This window comes from Trachymyrmex septentrionalis, unplaced genomic scaffold (genome assembly GCF_001594115.1).
Source record: "Trachymyrmex septentrionalis isolate Tsep2-gDNA-1 unplaced genomic scaffold, Tsep1.0 scaffold37, whole genome shotgun sequence".
Lineage (NCBI taxonomy): Eukaryota > Metazoa > Arthropoda > Insecta > Hymenoptera > Formicidae > Trachymyrmex > Trachymyrmex septentrionalis.
Genome location: NW_017305536.1, coordinates 2426517 through 2436556, shown reverse-complemented (window position 1 = coordinate 2436556; position 10040 = coordinate 2426517). Strand labels below are relative to the sequence as shown.

The window sequence follows — 10040 nt, the reverse complement described above, 5'->3', positions numbered from 1 at the left end:
AAATAATAAAAGTTTTAAAAATTGGTGATAATTTTCATGTGTGAAAAATCAATTTTTTAATAATTTTATTATTATTTATTTCTTTTTATATTGTACAAGTTTTTTTAAACATGTATTACGAAATTGTTTTGTTTTGATATTTGCATTTATTTTCTAATCTTGAACACTTTGTATATAAGATTAAAATAATTATTAAGTTACACGTATTTATTACACTATCAAATTATCTCATGCTGTTGCTGCAAATAAAATTATTTTTAAAATTTATTTCTTATTCAACAAATTATCGTATAAACAGATAATTTTCATAAACTTATTCCTAAAGTGTGTCTATTTTTTGTTCTTCGATTTTTAACATAGTCCGGAAATCAGTAATAGCAATACAATTAATAGTTAATTTCTTATCTAAATAAAGTTGTCATTTTGCCACGTGAATTTGGTGTAAATCGTGATTTATATACATTATTTTAAAACGTATATTTAAAAATTATATAGAATACATAGTAATTAAATTGAACTATTGAAGTATTTTTTTATTTCAGCACTTAAACATCATAATACAACGCGGTTGTTAATCACGTTAATAATTAGAAATGTGCATTCTCGTTAAGAAAAAGAGTCTCTTTTTTCCACGAAATGTTTCGTAGCACGGTCGAGACCGACATCCTTTAATTCATAAGTCTCCAGCCGACTTTTGTATTCTAGTTCAACGGACCGACGATTCTTTTCCCGCCGTCTACCTTTCCACGAGCATTCGCCTTCGGATTATTCCCCCTCGGTTTCCGGTCCGTCCATATCAATTATAATTTTTCATGGCGCGGCCGCTCCGTTGGAGAAATAAAACGTCGCGCGGGATCATCCGGGTGGCCATTCCGTTATTATATTATTCCAACAGTTTAATGCTCTTTCATTCGCCCCGTGTTCTGTATAACGAAGATAATTGCCCCAGGTTTGTTGCATACTGTTCGCACCCGGGGTAGTCGATCAAGTAATTTATAGTAATTTAGCGAGGCGGGCTTGTGTATTGAGCCATGCTACAAACCACGATGAATTATAACGTTATGGAAATTACTTACAAGCAGGGCTCGGTAAAATAACCAATTCGACTTATTTAAAATAAAAAATAAAAAATAAGTTTCAAAAACTTATTTAAAATATAAAATCGTAAGAGTCGGTAAAGTAATTGATATGACTTATTTGAAATAAAAAATATAAAATAGATTCCAAGAACTTATTTAAAATATTAAGTAAAAAATAGGTCAGCAGAAGTTATTTAAAATAATAAATATTAAATAACGTTTTAATTTTTTTCTTCATTTAAAATATATATTTTAAATAAATTTATTAGAAATAAAACCGAGCCCTGCTTATAAGTCACGAAGTTACAACAAATTATAGAAAGCAACCTAGATTTGCGAAAAATTTGCGACATAAGTAATGAATCTATATAAGCTTAGATAACACAACTGATCATTTCAACTCGTATATAAAAGTATTTACTTTCTTAAGTTACTTTAAGAATTTAGCTTAATGTGCTGGAAATGAATAAGAAAAGAGTACAAAAATATATTTATATGCAATACATATTTTGTATATATATATATATATATATATATAATCTTTAATAAAAGATAGTATTTAATTTCCATAAAGATCAAAGTATAATTATCATACATAATATAGTTATTTTTATACAAAATTAAAAAAAATATAAAAAACTAGAAAAAGATTATCTTTTAAATCTGAAAAAGAGCTCAAGATTGGTGATATAAAAGTGAAATCTTTCTCAATAATACTTTTTTTTTAGAACAAAAATGAGATAAAAATCAATTCATTTCGTAAGTTGGGAATCAAAACAGAATTCATTTTGGACTATCTGTGTTATTTGAAAAATCAACATTTCAATGACTAAATTAATGAAAAGATATGATCAGTTCTATATTATTATTAATTCAATCATTAGTAGTATTATAAAAGGAATTAATACCTATCAATATAATACTTTGTTTTTTCAATGGTTGAAAAATCTATTCATATATACATAAATCTGATGAATCTGCATCTATAATCTAAAAAAGAATATTTAAATAAAATTTCATTGATTTACTAATATAATTAATTGTATCAGTAATTAAATTTGTAATAGAATACATTTTTAAAATTCAATTTTCAGTTTTTCACAATCATAAAAAATATATTACATATTTAAGTAATATCTATATTACATATATATCATACAACGTTTTGAAAAATTCAAAAATGTAGATACTACAATGTCTCATTCGAAATGATGAAAAGATGAGAAAATATGACTGTTCCTGTAAAAATTAAAATGATTTTTTCATAATAATTTGTAATCAAATTTATATGATTTTATTACTAGTTTTAATACAAAATATTTAATTTTTTCTTTTTGATTTGCTATTTTTTTTTACTGTTATTGACAAATATCTAATTATAAAGACATTATTGATTTTTCAATCTCTGGATGTATTCAATTATTGAGACATTTACCTTACAGATCAATACAGAAAGGTATCATTATTTATTAAACGCTTTTTTATTATTGTCCTTTTTGCGACATATATACTTCGAGTATCAATGTGTTATACATACAACATGTTGTACAACAATCGACTAGTTAATTAAGATAAGTCTGTGTAACGTTGTTGCATCGCTGCGCGCCCTTTACATTATACTATGCGGAGAATCGAGGCAGACATTATTGACATTAAATAAATCGACGAAGCATTCTTAACATTTTTCCGCCACGCCACTGTTTGAGCTTCGCGCTGCACGCTCTTCCCGAGTGTAACATTCGATTACGCGATCGGCGCACTTTCTTTGTGGGGCGAGTTCTCGCGAATGACGGGGAAGAATTAGGAAGGAAAAAAAAAGCGCAAAGTTGCTTCCGGCGTTCTTTAAAGTAATCATCTCCCACGGCCGACAAAATGCGCGAGCTCGCCCCCGGGGCACCAAACATCGCATGCATGTCATCCCAGAAATTATAACATGAACGGGTATCCGCGGGAATAAATGTTTGCGCACTGAAATAGCAATTCCATTATCCCATGCCTTTGAAGATAGAGGATGCAACGGGGACGCCAGCGAATGTTACCGCGAGAATACGGCAGGAATAAACGCCGACTGTCCGGCCGCGAGCGTAACGTGCATAGCGTTCGCAAAAGGCGCGCAAGAAGTTACACAAGCACGCAAATCGGCAAAATGCAACCACCTCTCCCTTGCTATGTCGCGTGAATAGCCCTCGTCCGGACTTTTCAACCGTGAAATCAGATTTTTCTTTGTGGACCCGTTTGGGCATACCGACTTCCTTTTTTATTTTGTAAACTGCTCGCTCGATTTTCATGAAACTTGGTGTGCAGGATAATTTGATAATGTTTTATTTAAATATTCGAGGTCAAAAATAAAAACAAAGTTTTAAATAATGGATTTAATATATGACAGATAGAATTTTTTCGAAATGTTTTAATTGCTACAAAATTTGATTTTAGGGAATTTGTAATTGTGAAATAACATTAAGTTTTGCGTTATTTGATGGACATTAGTGCTATGCAAACAGTTAATGTTGATACCCAGTTTGACTTTCAAATTCTGATTATGAGCTTTATGATATTTATAGATTTTCCTTCAATAGAGAGAGAGGATACTACTAAAACCGAATTTCATTCCATATAGCATAAACTTCTCAAGCATGACTCTATATCTTCTAAACGTCCAAAGGATATTTCTCGGATAAAGTATAAAATGACATTACTTTTTTAATTTAAATAAAAAAATTTAAATTAATTAATTTAAATTAAAAAATTTTGAGACCAGAATAAAATTCAGTAACCTCAAAAACCCTTGGAAAACAAAGTCTTTTATATTTCTTTGTTAAAAAGCTCTCATCTTCAAAAAGGATCAACGGTCCAATTAGCTGTATATACATGTGATAATGGTTGGCTGGGAAGTTCACTAGCGGATCGTGGATTTGCTCGTGGACGGACTTGCGTGGGCGATTGCAATTTTAACGATCTGTTCTTTCTTTGCTTCAGGTATGAATAAATGTCGCACCGGAGATGTTATGCGCTACCATAGCAGCGCTCAGATATCAACCTTTTATAGGGCACTAGAGTATGATATTTTATTTATCACTTTACGTGGCTGATACACTGCCGAAGCTAGGATGTCATCTAGAGGGCGAGTGATACTTTATCACTTAGGAAGTGTAAAAAGAAGAAGAACTTTCATCTGTGATAAAAATTATATGTTTCACATTCCTTCAATGTAAACGTTGTTGAAAGAGCATTAAAAATTTACATGTAAATAAAAAAGGTTTTTTTTTCTCCTCACTAAGTAAGACGGAGAACAAACAAAAGGAAGACGTATAGCGAGATTTTATTAATCATTAGATAATCACATGTTTGTTAATCATATACCGTAATTTGCAATTAGGTATTCTAATATTATTAGGCAAATATTGCAAACGCGGAGCTAAAGCCCATGTCACACTACGCATTGGAGATTTAGAATCGCCAATTCATCCAATCAGATAATTTTAATTTTTAACCCATTCTGATTGATTGAATTTTAATCTTTAATTCGCAATTCTCAATGTTTAATGTATACACTCTTAAACCTGTATCACAAAATGTCTCTAAATTCGAGATACTAATTTCTAAATAAAAATGAATTCACACGTTTCGAATTACACACTAATGATACTTTTTCTACAATGTAGGTATTTTTCAAGATATATTAATTACGTCAGCTACGAAATACACGAGGTAATAATAAACATACCGACAATTTGATTAAATTTGCGATTTTTAGAAATAAGATTGGGTACGCTTTGACATTATAAATATATCGCCAGCATTTCGACTATTCTTAAGTAAACAATAATCGATAATAATATAGCTACTCATGAAATTTCATCATAAAATATCAGATCAGATATGATCATATAAATAAAGTACCAATATTAGAAGCCTGAGTTTATGAGTGATCGTAATTTTTTCTCGCAATAAAGAACTCCTAATTTGAACTCCTATATTTGATCGTACTTATGTCCCGTGTAATTTATGTTTTTATTCCAACGTATATATCTTTAATTTTCGGCAATACAAGCTTAAGAGTACAATATAATGTGAACATGGATTAAAAGAGTTCGTCTATTTGATTAATTTAAACATACTTTAATAAGTTAAACAACAATAAATGACATTAAACGAAAATGTGTGAATCAGTGAGCTCTATAATATATATTAATATTTCTCTATCTTAAATATTATAAAAAACTATAGAAAGCATTTTTAAAAACTATAATAATTTATTGCAACAAATATTTTCTCTCAGCCAAGGGCTTTAGTATAATTTAATTTTATCTTCAAAATTTTTTAAAATTATAATCAGTTCTTACATCTAGAAAAATGTCAATTATATTAAAATCAATAAAATGATAAAACGTATTCACGGAAGTAGAAAAAGACGAGAGCATGCTAATGGCTGATACATCTCGTTAATCTGAAAGATACTCGAGAATGAAAGGACCACGGAGGTTCATTAGCGAACCGTCTCTCAGCCGTCCGTCGACCTTTAATCCCACATTCGACCACGTCGATTACTCAGTTAATTATCTCAGATGACGCTGCTTCAAAGTCAGCGAGGTGATGGAAAGTACGAAGGAGTGGAAGGGAGCGAGAGAGGGGAAGAGAGGAGATTCGGAACACGTGTGTCTAGTACGGGCGACTCTCGGATGCAGATATCAAGCAGGGCGCCTGTAAATCTGCCAGAGACCGGTGTGAAACGCTGGATGGTTGGATTAGGAGAGGAGGTAGAGGTTGAGGACTGGTCGACCACCTAGTCGGAAGCACCGCCATGAACTATTGCATTTGATATCCACACCGATGAATGGAAACGTTGAGCGCGCCCTGTCCAGTGTGGCGCCGCCATCTCTGACCACGATGAACGTGAATGCAGGTATAATGCCCCGTCGTGCTTCCGTCGACTATGATAACCAAGTATTTACGGCCGCGAGACCATCGCGCGAGTTTCTGTAATTTACGGAGACCCCGAGAACCCGGCCCGCGTCGGCGACTATGTGTCACACTCCATGCTTTCCTCACGCGACTTTTCCGGATGAAACGATGATGACGCGAGGTAGCACCCTACGCTCGCTAACATTTTTGGGCCCTTATCCTAAACAACGCACCCATACTTTGAAAGTGGCACAATTCAAAAAAATTTTTCAAAGGAAGAAGAAAGTATTTTTTAACTTGACAGAAAATTATGAATTAATTAAATAATATGAGCAAAAAGAATATATTCTTAACTTGATTAAATGTAATTTTTGTCAATTTTGACTCTGAAAAACTATCCCTCTTGAGTTTGACGATTTCTTTTAAATTCCCTTTTTTTAATTGTTATAATTTTGACAACTTTTTATGAAGTTTAATTAATTTCACAGACTTCTGAGTATATATCATAACCACTATAACATATAGTACACATTTAATATGTATCATGTGGATGTAGAAATTAACAGTAGCCTTAAGAGGTGGCGACTGCTTGGCAACAAACATAGCGGCGAAGTGATCAGTCTAGTTATGTAAAAGTTTGTAATTAGCGCATTTTTTATGATTGATAGAGAGTAATGTTTACTTAATCCTATTGTTCAAAAGTAATTTCATATTTAATGTAACTTTAAATTTATAAATTGATAAATTAGGAATAAGAGTGATAGATTAGGATCTATATTCATTGAAATCTTTCGAGATAAGTTCATTCTGTTCTGCTATTAATTCGATGCAATATGGAAAATTTCGTACCCATGACTGTTTTAAATTTCATGTAAACTATTAAAGCCTTGAAGTCATTCATTATTTCAAAATTCGAATCTATGTTATGCTATTGTTCATTTCACATTTTTGTTATCATTTCACGTTTTTTATCCAACAGGGTAAGATTCTCTACCAGAGCTGTGTTTAGATTCTCTCCCCACTCAGATGCCATTTATATTTGTTATTCACCGAATGTTAAACAAGTTTCCTTAGACAAAAGTTCCCAATGTTCGATTGAGTTAAAATTTAGGATTATTTTTTTTGTAAATTAGAATCATTCTGCGGGCTGCTGTGGAAGAATTAAAAAAAGATTTTTTATTTATACTAACATAGCGCGAATAGAATATTCCATAAATATCTCATTCTCTTCCTGAATCTATAATTCTGTGTTATCTGATTCAGATAAAAAATGGACAAAGTAGAGTATTGGATCGAAGTCGCTGATCCTACTTTTTCTGACACGTTCTGAAAATCCGCAATATCGTTACAGAACCGTTAATTTATTCATGATAATAACTCAAAAATTACGTTTTTAGGGTTGTCACTTTTAAAGTAAGAGAGTAACAATTCTCTTTCAAAATTTAAATTCTCTTTCAAAACTTAAAAAAGAAACGAATTTTATCCGTGCAATTTTTCTTTCTAATTAGTGACCTATCCTGTCATTGTATCTTTTGTCATTTGTATAAAATAGTTTTTAGATAGATTACATTCTCTCTTTTAACGCACATGAAATTTACAGAGAAAAAGTTGCTTCGATTTAAAAAAATTTTCTTTGCTATACGGTTAAAGAAAAAATTTCTTCGATTAAATATTATTTCTTAAAATCAAATAAAATTTATTTGATTCAAAGAAATTATGTTCAAATCCAAGAAATGACGTTCAAATTATGGTTTCTTGAATTTGAACATAATTTCTTTAAATCGAATAAATTTTATTTGATTTAAAAAAATAATATTTAAATCAAAGAAATTTTTTCACAAATCAAAGAAATTTTTTCTTTCATAGTATTGCAAAAAAAATTTCTTTAAATCGAAGCAACCTTTTCTCTGGGTGTATCTCATTTCTAACAGCGTTAGTAATGTCGGGTATATCCAGTATAACCACATTCCCGGAGAAACCCTTTGAATGTTCATACACAGGTTCCTACACATCGTTGCATCCGGAATAAACTTGTTTTGCGACAGCTTTCCCGACTTTTCCGACATCCGTATCTTAGGAAGCATTCGGCTCAATTTCTACTTCTCAATTTCCGGCTTCCTCCAAGTTGCTTCTTCTAAAATCGCGGCCTGTTCACTCGCCATTCCTTGAACGACGGACCCCGAAGTTTTTGATAGACCCGCTCGGACTGGGACGTAAGTAGAGATTTCGACGAACTTCATTCGAACGAACTCGAGATCACAATCTTACGGCCATCGGCAATCGTCGGGAATCAGACGGGAAAGTCGAGACTAGACTGGACTAGACTCGTAAGATTAATTTTCAGAGAGTCGTACCGGCGAATACGCGATGGTCATGACAACAGCAACGACAGTTTGGAAAATCATGTATACGAGTTTTATGACTTTACACGAGAAGTCCATCTTGGATCATATATTTTCACACTCGCGACAGCCACCCTCCCTCCCCCCCCAGTTTGAGCTACGTGGCAAAAAATTTTGTGGTTCGCGCGTCTTAAATCAGTGCCAGCACTGCCAGCAGTTATCTTTGATTTAGTTGGCTATGCACGTTTTCATAAACTCTTGAACGAGATATGAATTACGAAAGAATTTTTGTTACATCCTTTATGTTTCTATGGCCCGGTTTTTAGCTTTCTAGTTCATTTGTGATTAATTTTTAGATTTAACTTAATAATAATATAAAAATTGTAATTTTCTAACTATGATGATTAATCATTAAACTGATGGTTTTGTGATAAGTAATTTAAAGTTATTACTACAAAACTGTCAATTTAATTATTAATCACAGTTAGAACAATATGAAGCGACTGTTAGATCGATATGAATAAATCAAATTTTAAACTTATATTCAGTCGAAGCGGATCTTAGTGCTTAAATACATATTTCTTGTGTGAATTTATATATATTTTGATTCTGCATATCGCTCGCCGAAATGTTTTCCGGACATAAAACGCATTTATGAACAAAATCAGAATAGTAATATCACTTATTAAATTGTACAAGCAATTTAATAATTTTTTTACGTTAAAAGTATCTTTTACAGTAGACATTAGTTGTCATATGTATTTAATAAAATTTAAAAACTACGAATAAATTGCAAAAAATATTACCTTAATCTAATAAATTATTCGTAGTTTTTAAATTTCATCAACATATAACAATTAATTCTTGTAAAAGATACTTATTAGCATAAAAAGATATTTTTGTATAGTAAAACAGACTTTTCAATAAACACCAACAGTAACATAACATTAATGTTATAATTTCATACTCAACAATATACATGTACATATATATCATATTTATATTATTAAATGTAAAATTTTAACATAATGTTACTGTTAGTTGATGTTTATTGGTTTTTTTTTAATTTGAAAATATGGACAAGTTCTTCTCTCAGATTTTGTATAAATGCACTGCTGAATAAATTTTATTATGTGTGTAGCAGTTTCATTATAAAATTATAAAGTAAATCGCTTACTAAAATTTTGAAGAAAGCTTATAATCTATATATTTCGGTTGCCAAGGAAATCAGAATAAAAGTTGAGTTCCTCACGTATATTGTACATATTAATTATTATATAGAGTAGAGCGGAGCTAGCTGAACTAAGGGCAAGTTGGGAAATGCAAATATCTAAGTAACTAAAGTACATATAGACACATCTGTACTTGCATAAGATAGCAAGACAAAGACGGAGATTACTGTGCTGAATATAATAATTTGTGTCCAGCTGTCAACAACTGAACAACGTGCGCTTTTCCGTTTTCGTGCACCAAAAATAAAATTATTAGGTGAGTATATTCTTTTTGTTCTACGTAGTAATTGAAACAGTTAATAAAAACCAGATGTGTTTTTCTTTTTATATAAATTATTAGTGTACTTTTTAACTTTAACACATAAGTTGCTATCTTATTTACGAATTTTTAATTATAAAAAGATATTTCAATTGACGTCGGGATTTGTTCGGCTAATATCCCATAACTGAAACATTATAAACTCAGAAGCTTAAATAAAATCTGT

General features: G+C 31.1%; 1 protein-coding gene across 1 annotated transcript in view; it reads right to left on the bottom strand.

Moving 5' to 3' along the window:
• Positions 1 to 10040, bottom strand: part of LOC108750426 (protein CEPU-1-like) — a 235076-nt gene that overhangs the window by 64634 nt on the left and 160402 nt on the right. The window lies entirely within an intron of this gene.